We start from the raw sequence: 12,349 nt of genomic DNA, 5'->3' as shown, positions 1-12,349 counted from the left end.
CACTCTTTGATGATAAGATGGACGTGCATTTTGCATGGATTCCCAATATCTACATGCAGCTACACTATATGGACAAAAGTATTCAGACGCCTGACCATTACATTGTAATGACATTGTATTCAAATACATATACTTTAATATGGAGTTGGTCCCCCTTTTGCAGCTATAACAGCTTCCACTCTTCTTGGAAGGCTTTCCACAAGATTTTGGAGTGTTTCTGTGGGAATTTGTGCCCATTCATTCTGTAGAGCATTTATGATGTCAGGCACTGATGTTGGACGAGAAGGCCTGGCTCGCAATCTCCATTCCAGTTCATCCAAAAGGTGTTGAGGTCAGGGCTCTGTCCGGGCCAGTCAAGTTCTTCCACACCGAACTCATCAAACCATGTCTTTATAGTCCTTGCTTTGTGCACTGGGGCACAGTCATGTTGAAATAGAAAATGGCCCTCCCCAAACTGTTGCCACAAAGTTGGAAGCATAGCATTGTCCAAAATGTCTTGGTATGCTGAAGCATTAAGATTGCCCTTCACTGGAGATAAGGGGCCTAGCCCAAACCTTGAAAAACAGGTGTGGCCAAATACTTTTGTCTTTATAGTGCAGCTCGGTGTTCTTCCTGCCAGCTGGAGAGGTTAGCTGTAGGGTTGCGTTTTTTTAAAATGCTGCATACATGAATACACTGTAATCTCAATTTAGATTGGGCCCACATTTAAAACATTAATAGATGGTGATTCTTTCTCTTTAAACAATTCCCTAATTGCTGGATCATAGGCTTTTTTTTTACTCGCAAAGATCCGTGAACACGTCCTGAGGTCTGTCATTTTGGGTGAGCCATTAGGTACAGTGTGACAGCAATGGAGCATCAATGCACTGTTCATACTTTTATTACGTGAATACCAGGAAAACAAAATCATATGACAATCTACCAGTGACTGCTATTCAGCTCAGGGTGACATAATTTGCTGATGGTACGGGTGGGCAAAATGTGTAAATTAATATACACATGCTGCTACTGAGATGGCTGTGTTGTTATCTGTCAAAAGCCCACTGAGTTAAGCTGTTTCAGTGTCCTACATGTTTAATATGATGGGAATGTGCATACTGAAGAGAATGGCTACTGACCATACAGCTTGATGTGCGTAATGGCTAACCAATGCAAGTTTGCTACTGAACATGAGGTACAAGATGTAAAGTAACTAAACATGAAATAGTGATTTCATCAGTCAGAGAGTCAACAGTGCCACCAAGCTTGGAAGAAGGACTGTGAATAAGCTGCCACTGCTAACATGCTGAGCTTTATTTAATTTTAGACTTTTTTATTGCTTTCATTTGATTTCAGACATTTTCATTTTGGTGTTAATTTTTTGCCGCATAGCAAAGTTAAAGGAGATAAAAGGATACAAAATAAGTGAAAAAATAATAAAATAGTCAAGCAATGGTACAAAGTTCAATTTTACTCAATTAAAATTGAAATCTACCATGTATCAAGCTTTTAAAGTCTGTTTTCATTGGTCCTGAAAGCTTTATTTCAATTGATGGCAAAGAGAATGAGAAGGTTAGAGGAAAAAAGCAGTCAGTGTGCAAAAAACCTTATAATTCCCATAGATTCCCCAAAATGCTGAAAAATATCCATTAACTGCCTTAATGTCTTGTTAACTCCCACAGAAGGTTTCCCAGTGAGAAATTTCAAAGAGTTTTCAACCCTAGCTGGTTGGCTTTCTCTACCAGCTAGCTCATACCTTGTCTGGCCAACTACTGAATCTTGGTTATGCAGCACTTCTAATATTGTTGACTGCTTATATGGCTTTTTGCTTGTGTTGTACTCTGCCTCATTTGTAAGTCGCTTTGGATGAAAGCATCTGCCACATGAATAAATGTAAATGTATCAATGTGGGACGGAAACTGAGAGAGCACACTTTGCCCCCCTACCTTTCTGCACAGAGCCACTATGCTTCCTTGCCCAATTTCTGCTTCAATGTGACATCTCCTAACAGGCTGCGTGAGTCACAGCAACACAATATAACAGTCAATCAATCATAACAAGCCACTACAAGAATCAGGCAAGCACTTTGCAGCAGTTTGTACTTTCAGACCTCTGCAAGCTGTGCCTACCTAGACTCCTAAACTGTGGGCACTGATGCAATATAAAGTAAGTAGTTCCTTTTTATTTCAGATCTGGAATTTTGCTGTTAGGCTTTATGGCTGTTTGTGCCTGGCAAAGCAACAATGAAAGACCCATGGCTCAGCGTTTTGATATTAAAACCGATTATGAGCATGTCTAGTCTGCCAGTGCAGTCCTAGTGCACATAAATGTGTTACAGTATGTTGATATATTACTGAAGATGCCCACATCACGGTGTATATTGAAAATATACCAAGGCACCAAAGAATCTTAGCACTTCTCTGTGATCTGTGATTTGCACAGCAAATGGATGTTATGAAACACAAGGCAATCTATCCAATAACTCCATCCATAGGGCTCACATGTAACAGAACCGACACATACCACTGAATAAATATTTTGCACTTGACATATTTCAGAGAGAAAACTTGCAGAACCTGAATGTACTGATCTCAGTCTGAATCTCATCATATAGTGTAGCCTGTCTGTGGTCTTCTGTTGGACATGTGCAGCGGTCTGCCATTAACCTGTCAAGAATAAAGATGTTACGGCACTAGTCTAAATTTGACTGATAGATGATAGACAGATTATGTTGACTTGTTTTCAACTCACCACTGCATTAAGCAAGCACTTTTATTACATAGTATTTATCCAAATCAATTTAAATGAACATAGTGTTTCTAAACCTAGAGCCATCTCCAGTAGTTTAGAATATATGATTTAATGAATCGCACAAAGGGAAAAATAGTGGCTATCTCTACTCCCAGTGACCATAAAAGCAGACAGTAAATTGTATTGAACACATTAATTTTCTCTGGACTTCCATGGATTCAGAAAGCGGAGAAGTCTATGAGCTGATCTCTAGTTTAAAGTCAGACATGGCATATAGTAGAATTACTGTTTTATTTCACTGTGTACTGCTCCAGATTGTGTTTCAAAACTACAGCCATACAATTTATTTATAAAATATTAATATTAAAACAAAACAAAACTATGTACAACCCTCTACAATAACTGACACAATGTACATGTACGTCCACAAGGTTTCCTCCATCCACTGATTGATGAGAGTTATCTTCTCCACAATCCATTATTTCTAGTATTTGTTTGAGCTGATTAAATATGCTTTTCTGATATGTTATTTCAGTTCTAGACGAACTGAAGAGGAAGAGGATGATGATGATGTCATGTATGTTTCATTAAGGTCATACACACATACTGGTTAATCAACTCCTACTTCCTGTTGATGTAATTTGATTACACCTGCACTAGTCAAGATTTATATCCTCCATCTTATTTTCCAAGTATCCACAACACTTTCAATTAACTCGCCGTTAATGTCAATTCTAACAATTGACGCAAAAGTGCGTGAGCTCCCCCTGCAGTTGGACTTAAGGAATACACCCTAAAGCAACTTCACACCAGTGCAATACAGAAGCCCAAAACGTGCGAGGGGAGTTCAAGTGATAAATCACTGTGTTATATGAACTTATTTTTCCCCTGACTAGTATAGCACGTGATGTAAGAAATCTTAAGGATTTAAAGAAGATTATCCGTTGCAACGAGACGACAAAAAGGCACGGGGCAAGGTCCGATACAGCAATACAGTAAACCATTTACATATACAGTACATTCCGAGGGAAGATACAGTCCTTGAGCTTAACTAAGATTCAGATATAGAGATAAAAGCCTTTCTGTGCTTAGGTAACTGCGTAGGTAAGGCTGTTTTAGAGGTATGATTATTAATTGCTACCCACCAACACAACGTAATTTCTTGAAACAATGTTTTGTATTTTTTTTTTCTTAACTGCGTTTGCGATTCGGTATTGAATCTGGTTCGCACACTTCGACCGCCACGAGTGACAGGCTTCACGCAGTGAGATATAGGAAACGTGGTGCAGAATTTGACTCGCGCTGTGTTCTGAGAATGTTGCGATATCATGCCCTGCGTGCTGTTTATGTTGACTTGAGCGCTATCTGATAAACAAAAAAAAAGAAAAGAAAACGTATGTATAAAATGGACCTTACCATAATAATTTTTTTTAAAAAAAATTGAGAAGAGCAAGCTGAAAGTGCCGGCTTATCTGTTTGAATAATAATGTTAAACGACTGCATATTCATACCAAAGTAAGAAAGATTACATTTAACCACCCTATGCCCTGTGTACAGATTCGATCATAACCCAATTCAAACCAACTTTATGAGTCTGGGTGGCACGATAGTGGGGCAAATTTCCAAAGAGCGACGGATGATGTGCCTTTGTGGTCAATAAAAAAGAAACGGTGCGTGGACAGAAAACAGATTCCGACCTCCCACTCTCCCTCTCCTCTCCGCAGCTTTGGCGCACATTGTTCGTTCATATCCAACTCGTATAAAAAGGTGAAGCAAAATCTTGGGAACCGGAAGGCTACTCGACCTCAACTGCAAAAAAAATTAATGCGCCGAATAATGCACACTGAAAATGACTTCATATTAGAGGAAGCATGTTATGTTGATAGATTTTAAACTAACTAGAAGGACATGTACCCAGCCTGGCATGCAAAAATCTGCAGATGAATTAGAGACCTATAGTGCAACTGTGCAAAACGACGGCGATTAAGTACCAGAAAAACATGTTCAAAATTATACGTGCCGCTTTTTTAAATGTACCATGCTTGCCAATACAGTACACAACCCCGACACCCCTGTCTAAGAACAGATTGTTCACTGAAATAAATGCCTCTTGCACCGATTTCCGCTGAAAAGCATCGACCCCCTTCGGAGTATTGCATACAATTGCAGACTTACCTAAAATTGATTCTCCCTTTCGGCTGGAATCTGAAGTCCCCGGTGTTTTATTTTGTTGGCGAAAAACTTCTCCTGTTTGAGCGTATGTATCCAGTGCTCATGCTGGTAGCCCAATCTCTGATGCTGGATTGCGGATGAGTTGGCAGTCCTTCTCATGCTCGAGAGAGAGAAATCCTTCGGTTTGGCCAGGTTATAAACATCAGTATACAGGGGAAAGACGGAGACAGAGACGGCCAGAGGGCGTATGGGGGGAGGGAGGGGGTCGGCGATTCGGAGTAAGAAATATCCGATGTGATCTGATGCGATCGGGACAGAAAGAGCGAGCGGGCGAGCGAGCGAGAAAGGCAGTTTCGTCTCTGCAAAGAGCGATCAGGTGGAGAAGCGCGGGGTAGATGTCAGGGAAGGTACACTGAGACAAACTGACTAGAGAGACCGCGCATAAGGGAGAAACTAGGGGGAGGTACTGAGATTACAGTTTTGTATTATAGAGGACGGTAATGCTACACAGTAAAGGGGAGGGACTGGACCTCCTAAACTGAACAGGGAAGAGCGGGAAAGGGACAAGGGGATTCGTGTCGCGAGGTTGATTTAAATAACCACATTTTACATCCCAAATCCCAGATGTATGGTAAACAGGACATTTCGCTGTCCGTAAAATTAAACAACAAGCTAAGCAACAATGAGAGACTCGCTTTACTAACCCATCCGTTAAAAAAAATCCAAGTTAGGTCTTACCCCAGTGCTGCTCCCTGAAACAACGCGGACGAATGGTCCCGAGCGCACAGCATCGTACACCGGAGATTTCACGCGCTCAAAGGCGCGAAACACCAAATCATAAGGCCATCTCCTGAGACCCGAGGAATACCCGTTGTTCTTTGCATTAGTAACTATGTTTTGCTGTATGGTTGTCCAAAATTTAAATTAGACTACGATGTGCGTATGGGAAAGCGGCCTGGGTATGTGATTATATTATTATCAGTACGCGAATGGGTTTGTTTCATTTCTTTATTTAGTTTTACGGAACAGGGGATGGGTTGAGGTGGCAACGGAAATTTTCTATCTATTAAAAACGGTAAATTTCAGCAGGATGAACTGGAATAGCTGACGAGGGATGAGGCTTTCTCCATCCACTGAATTTTTCCAATATTATCTCAGCTTTTCTATTTAGGTAGAAGCGCTTGCATGCACGCACGCGGTATCGAACGTCTCCACGTGTTAAATTCAGTTGATCTGCACCACCGGAACGCAGTTTTTTCCTACTGCAGTAGGCTACCTGATCGGTCAGCACCCAACCGGTGTACAGACACCGACGCAGGGGGTGTGATCGATTCTGCCCACAAACGCTGACTCGGGATCAGCTCAATCTTTATTTAACATTATAGCGAGGTAAGGATTACTGTATATAAAAAGGATATACTGTATATACTGTAAACTGATCCTGGATCGTCTGTTAGAGGCAGTGAGTGCTAGAGGCTGAGTATGCAGAGAAATGCCACGGGGATGACGCTGTCCAGGGTCCTGAGCAGATTATTTGCGGCGGAACGACCATCTAGGAAGGGAGTGTCGGCGATATCGGTATTTGACACGAGTATGTTCCCAGACCGGGAGCGGAGGCATCTCTCACGAACATCAAAAGGTCATTCTGTTGTGAATCAAGCACAGCTTGTGTCGATAACGTCATGCCTCATATTATAGGCTACATTTTAGAACATTACACGTGCAATTATACTGAATCTCACCAGGACACCACAGACTTTGTGACATGTTCGGTTAATTTTTAAACGTCCTATCATTGTATTCAGGCGGAAAGAAGAACGTCAAATCAAACAGCTGTTCCAGTGACAATGTATTATATTTGTAACATGCGACCATTTAAAACATCCTGCAGAGAAGCCCTGTGGAAATTTCTGATAGAAGTGATAGAGAGCACACCCTCTTGGGTATTGTGTTGTTGTTAGTACTCTTAATTTGGAAAAATAAAACCGTGGAAATGTGATTAATCATGATTCAAAGTGAAATTCACGTTGACATTACCTTAAAACCTTACTGCATACGTCTTCAGATCAATGTGTTTTTAGTTGCACAGGTTTTTAGGTTGTCAGGTTGACCAATCATAAAAGCTTCAGCTGAAGCATCTGAAATACCCTTTAACTATGTGATGCCAAATTCTGTGAACAAGCGGTAAAATTAGCTTTTGACAGGCCTAAAAATGGGAAACAGAAACTTTGAATTCGGAGTCAAAATAGCACATCTTAGCATTTTATTAGCTAAATATTGCCTAAATATTAATGTGTTAATACTCACTGAACTGCTGTTTTCATCTGTCAAGGACTTTTCCTGGGATATTTATTTTGTGGGCGTCATTTTTTTCAATAAAATTTCATGTACATGTGTAATGTTATTCAGTTATACCGAAGACATCTTTATTCAGGGTACCTTATATCTATTAAATAATGCAGATTAAGTACCATAATTAATGGCACCAAAGAGTGTCCTGTTTAGGTTTTAAACCTATAAACTTTGGGACATGAAAGGGTTCTAACCATTACATCACATGGCTGCCTGTACTCCCAAACTCATGAAATCTGGGAGATGACACAAAAAACATTAAACACAGAGATTAAATTATGTGTAATTAAAAGGTAGATTTGAACCAAGTTCAAAGAAGAAAATCAAAATTTGGTGTTGTCAGAGGGGACGTGGGTGTGGAAATTTTATCGGATTTGATTTGAAACATCTAGAAAGCAGTCACAGAAACATGCCAAGGGAATTCAATTGTACAACCACAATGGCTTTTATATTAGAAAATTTTTTAATTAAATTTAAAATTTTAAAATTAAATATTTTTTAAAATCAGGAGGAAAGACATACAGCATTAGAGGTTGTAAACATATTTTTCTGGAAGTTTGGGTATCAACAACTTTATTACTGTGCCCTTTGGAAATAAGTGTGGGAGTAGACCTCTGCTGACCACAGTCAGGTCTATTGGGGCGGTGGAGGGGGGGATGAATATGGCAATACAGCGAATTAGCTTCCATGCAGCCGTAATAATAATTTACAGCTCACGCAGACATGAATGGATTGGCATGCTGTGTCTGGAAAGAAGAAGTGTTTGAAGCAATTAGCTGACAACCCACTAATGACTGTGCTGTGTGGGCACAGAGAGATACAGTCCAAGGATGTGTTATCGCCCTGGCTATTTTCGAGTGTGTATGGACCGGCGTGGAATTTTGCCCGGCGTAATAATTACAGCTAAGTTGCAAATGTGTCGACAAGTGCCCAAACGCCCTGACCAGAGGGAATCGATCATTATGAGTATGTGAGGAATATCTCAGCACAGAGGGGTGAAACAAGTTAGTTGGAGAGAGCCAAGAGAGATGGCGACACAGCGGTATCTGGTATTCCTGTGACTCGAATGAAAAAAAAAAAACGTCTCGTCTCCAAAGGTTACCAGGTGAGGCGTCACCTTCTCAGCCACCTCCGATCTGTCAAACCCCTCCCAGCTGCGCCATGTTCTTGTCAAAAGGCAATCGGCGTGACAGAAAACTCCCATTTAAAAATGTAATCGCACAGGATGGTGCCCCAGAAAGGGCTCTTTGTTTGCCTGACAGACGCAATGATGCTGAAAGAAAAGCTCCATGGTGAGATTTTTATGGCGGCATAATTAAAAGAGAGAAAAAAAAAAAGATGACAGAGGGGAAAAAAAATCCAACGATGAATAAGAAAGATAATCAACCAGTAAGAAAATAGGGGAAGAAGGCAGTAATTGGTGGACTCTGTGCTCTTAGAATGGGAGTTTGTTCATTTTATTTAAGTTTGTACAGTGCATTTGTACATGGCTGGTTCCAGGTCAGGCAGGTAGCAACCCCTTTCTTACTGTAATGATGTAGAATCTTTCTGATTTGATGGGGGTGGTGAGGTGCTGCTAGGCTCTCTCTCTCTCTCTCTCTCTCTCTCTCTCTCTCTCTTCTTTGCCAAGGTGGAGTGATTGAGATCCTGTTCACGAACCAGCTGAAGCAATCAAAATGTACCTTGTGTTGCTGAAGTGCAATACCAGGCCAGGTGCTGATGTTCCCAGTCAATGAATTCCAATAATTCCATCACTATTAAGGGCTAGCTTTATAGGACAAACCATAAAAGAAGGAAAGGGAAAAAAAACTATGTTCGTCCCAGGTTAACTGGAGTCAGATGGATGAACCTGAATTACGTTAACAAGGTACAAGGTCTCTCATATATTGTCAGCTTATTATGCTATGGAGCAATGTTGTGTGCCAGACTGAAGATATCTAAGGTAAAGGTTTACTCTGTGACTAGATGTTCCTCACAATGGCAGTACACAGCTGGTGGAACATCACTGCTCAGATCTTGCCTGCAAGAGGAACTCAGGCCACTGAAATTACGATGCCGAACACCGTCTCTTGTAGCATCGTTTCTGGAGGTATGGAGAATACAGCAGCATGGTTGACAGCACCAGGCAATCTCCCCTCCATCGACCTAGTCGTAAGTGTCCCCCACTGGAGCGGATGATGTCATAAGGTTCTTTTTTCAGTGTGCAGTTGCTATGCTAATGAGGTTCAATGCAACAAAGACGTGTGAAATTCCTGTACAGTCTCAGTACTGCTGCACTTATACAAGTGGAAGTGCGGTGCTAATAAGCACGCATTCATTTGCCCGGCTTTTGGTTTGTTTTGGGTATTCTAAATATCTGATAGCTTGCTTAATGAGCCTGTGTCCCTTTATTTTCCTCCTGCTTCAAAACACATTGTTTACAGTAACTATTTTTGTCTCAACGTCATACTTTTACAATGTAATACAGCTCTTGGCACATTGTAATTTCAAAGGAAACATAGGCCTTGTTGTTTTTTTTTTTCTTCTCCTATCAAGAAATAGTAATAAAAAAGTATACGGTATGTGAGGATGTTACAGTGAAATTACTAAATAATACTGCCTTGAGAGGTTCTGTAAATCATTAGCGTTACTTGCAACGCAGTCATTTTGGGTTTTTTTTTTCGCTTTTCTGTGGCTGAAGGCTTTCTAAAGAAACTCCCAGGGATGTAGTTTCCCATTGTTTTTCTACGCTGTAACCAGCAGCGCTGCCCTCCTTCCCCCCCTTGTTATTCATGATTCAGCTCCCTCTACGTCTCATTCTCTCTCAAATTATCAGAAGGCTTCTGGGGGCTTGTTTACAACTTCATTTTCGGCTCCCTCTCAGAGTGTCAGGTGCGTTTTGTTCTTTGTTTTTTGTTTTTTTTTAAGTAAATATTTTTTTCCTTTCCTTCTCAGAAGCGCTGATTGTGCCTCAACTTTGACCTTTTGTCTTGTGCTCAGCGCTCTGCTTGCAGCTGTTGAGCAGTGATTCGCTCTCCTGCCACCAGCATCCCCTGTGAAATCCCCACTGTTCTGCTAATGAACCGCTCCCGTTCAGATGATAGTCTAATCACCTGTGCTCGGGGGGGGGTGCAAAGGCATCACGACATATGTTCCCGCGAAGGGATCTCTGGGGCACTCAACTTTCAGACTGTTCCCCCAAATCAAAGAGTTTTTGTGTGCACATCTACAGTTTGGTATAAGCATATGGTACACAGCAAACAATGGCCTCAAAATGTACAGTATGTACAATTTGTGAAGAAAGGGAGCTGAGTTCAAGCCGGTGCATTGAATTCGCTCAGCAGGCACTCATATCCAGAATGAATTACAGAGTTTAAATTTCATCCATTTACGCTGCTGGATACTACCAGAGGCAACTTGGGATAAGTACCTCGCCCAAGGCTATGACAGTGTTGACGCACCTGGGAATCAAACTGGCAAACCCTGTAGTTAGTCCTGCTCCTTATTACTACACCACACTGCCACCTAAGCCACTATCATCACTGGGAAGCAGGAGGCATAGTTGAAATGACTTTATTGTTATGGCATAACCATGTGGGAAGTTTAAAAAATACATGCAAAAAAACAGAACAATTACCAACTAACACATTTTGGCTGACCAAGCTTCATCAGGGCATAACATCACCTTTCAAACTAGCTTTTACTAGCAGTTAGCTTCCACAATAATTAAGACAGTGACAGAAAATTACAAATTGACATTATGTTACATTCCATTCATTTATCAGACGATCTTATCCAGAGTGATTTCCAGCACAATAGAACATAATTTAAACGGGCAACAGTGTCAGACCAGGGTAACAACATTCCCAGACCAGTGAGTGTGAGTATAACACCTTTCAAGCCCTACCACAAGTTAACTTGTGCAACCTGACTAGGCAACGGAAGCCAAGTACACTACAAAAATTGACATCTTGTTTATAATGTACCAGGTACTGGAAGAACCATGTAGAGTAGGTCCCCAAAACTCTGATTACAGTCTGATCGAGAGTAACCTTTTCTTAGAATTAATTTTCGGTTAAAAAAAACAACAACAACACTTGCCTCTCAGCTCAGCTGCATTTTTCCATCATCAAGAGCTTGTGTTGGTTAGAAACACAAAACATCTTCCAGATTTACTTATCCCGATGAGTCACTGCGGGTTTATCCCCGAGGGAAGCTGCATTGTTTAAAATATTACTCTGCTAACTAATTTACTCTCTGCCCTCACTCAAAGGAAGACCAAAACGCTGGAAGCATGCCTGCTGACTAAGTGGACGTATTTAGTTGTACAATTTATATATTTTTTAATACTTTCTAACAACATGCTGTAAAATAGTTTTAAACTTTCATAATGCATCCGGTGCCCTTATCAGTGGTGGCATCTGGAGATCTGTCTGTGCTGCTAAATTGGCCAAAAAAAAAAAAAAGGTAAGAGCCTATTAAAAGAGATCAGACGTATTTTTCACTCTTTTATCACCGTTTCCGTTTTACAGTAATCTGAGAAGGTAATAAAGCAGAGAGTGATTTCAGCTTTGGAGAAATTTACCTGGTTGCGCACATGGTGGCCACCGCCACTTTGTGCAATTATAATCCAAGCTCACTCAGCGGAGCCCCGGCTCCTGGTGTTGACAAACCGCATGTCAGCAGCGTCTCTCTCTCTTTCTCTCTCTCTCTCTCTCTCTCTCTCTTTCTCTCCCTGCTATGGAGGAGTCTGACATCTCGCACTGAAATCTCGGTTCCTCTTCTTTCCCCCAGAATCTGGACTACAAAAGCGCTTTGTGTCAACGGAAGACGTTGATTCGTGTTTGAAACCCACGCGGTAAAAAGCCGGTGTGATGTCTGTCCCCCCCCCATCCCTCGCATCGGAGAGACACGGAACACTAAGGAAGTGACAAAGATGACGGTGACTACAGCGATTCACCCTGCTTGGGGTTCCCATGCTAACGAGACAATGAGGCTCTCTCTCAGTGCCACACACAGTGACCCCGAGACACCTTCGTTTTAGGATGGGAGAGGAGCCTGGTCCCGGAACAGTCAGAGCCTCCACTCCCCCCCCCAGCCCTGTGGCGTGCACTGA

General features: G+C 41.5%; 1 protein-coding gene across 1 annotated transcript in view; it reads right to left on the bottom strand.

Moving 5' to 3' along the window:
• Positions 1-5,344, bottom strand: part of brinp1 (bone morphogenetic protein/retinoic acid inducible neural-specific 1) — a 92,334-nt gene extending 86,990 nt beyond the window's left edge. The window contains exon 1 of the mRNA XM_036528983.1: positions 4,906-5,344. The gene's annotated coding sequence lies outside the window, so the exon portion shown is untranslated. The remainder of the gene's footprint in view (positions 1-4,905) is intronic.
• Between the last annotated feature and the right edge of the window lie 7,005 nt (positions 5,345-12,349).

The sequence above is a fragment of the Megalops cyprinoides genome, chromosome 5, assembly GCF_013368585.1.
Source record: "Megalops cyprinoides isolate fMegCyp1 chromosome 5, fMegCyp1.pri, whole genome shotgun sequence".
Lineage (NCBI taxonomy): Eukaryota > Metazoa > Chordata > Actinopteri > Elopiformes > Megalopidae > Megalops > Megalops cyprinoides.
Note: the sequence above shows the minus strand (reverse complement) of the source record. Positions and strands in the feature narration are given on the sequence as shown.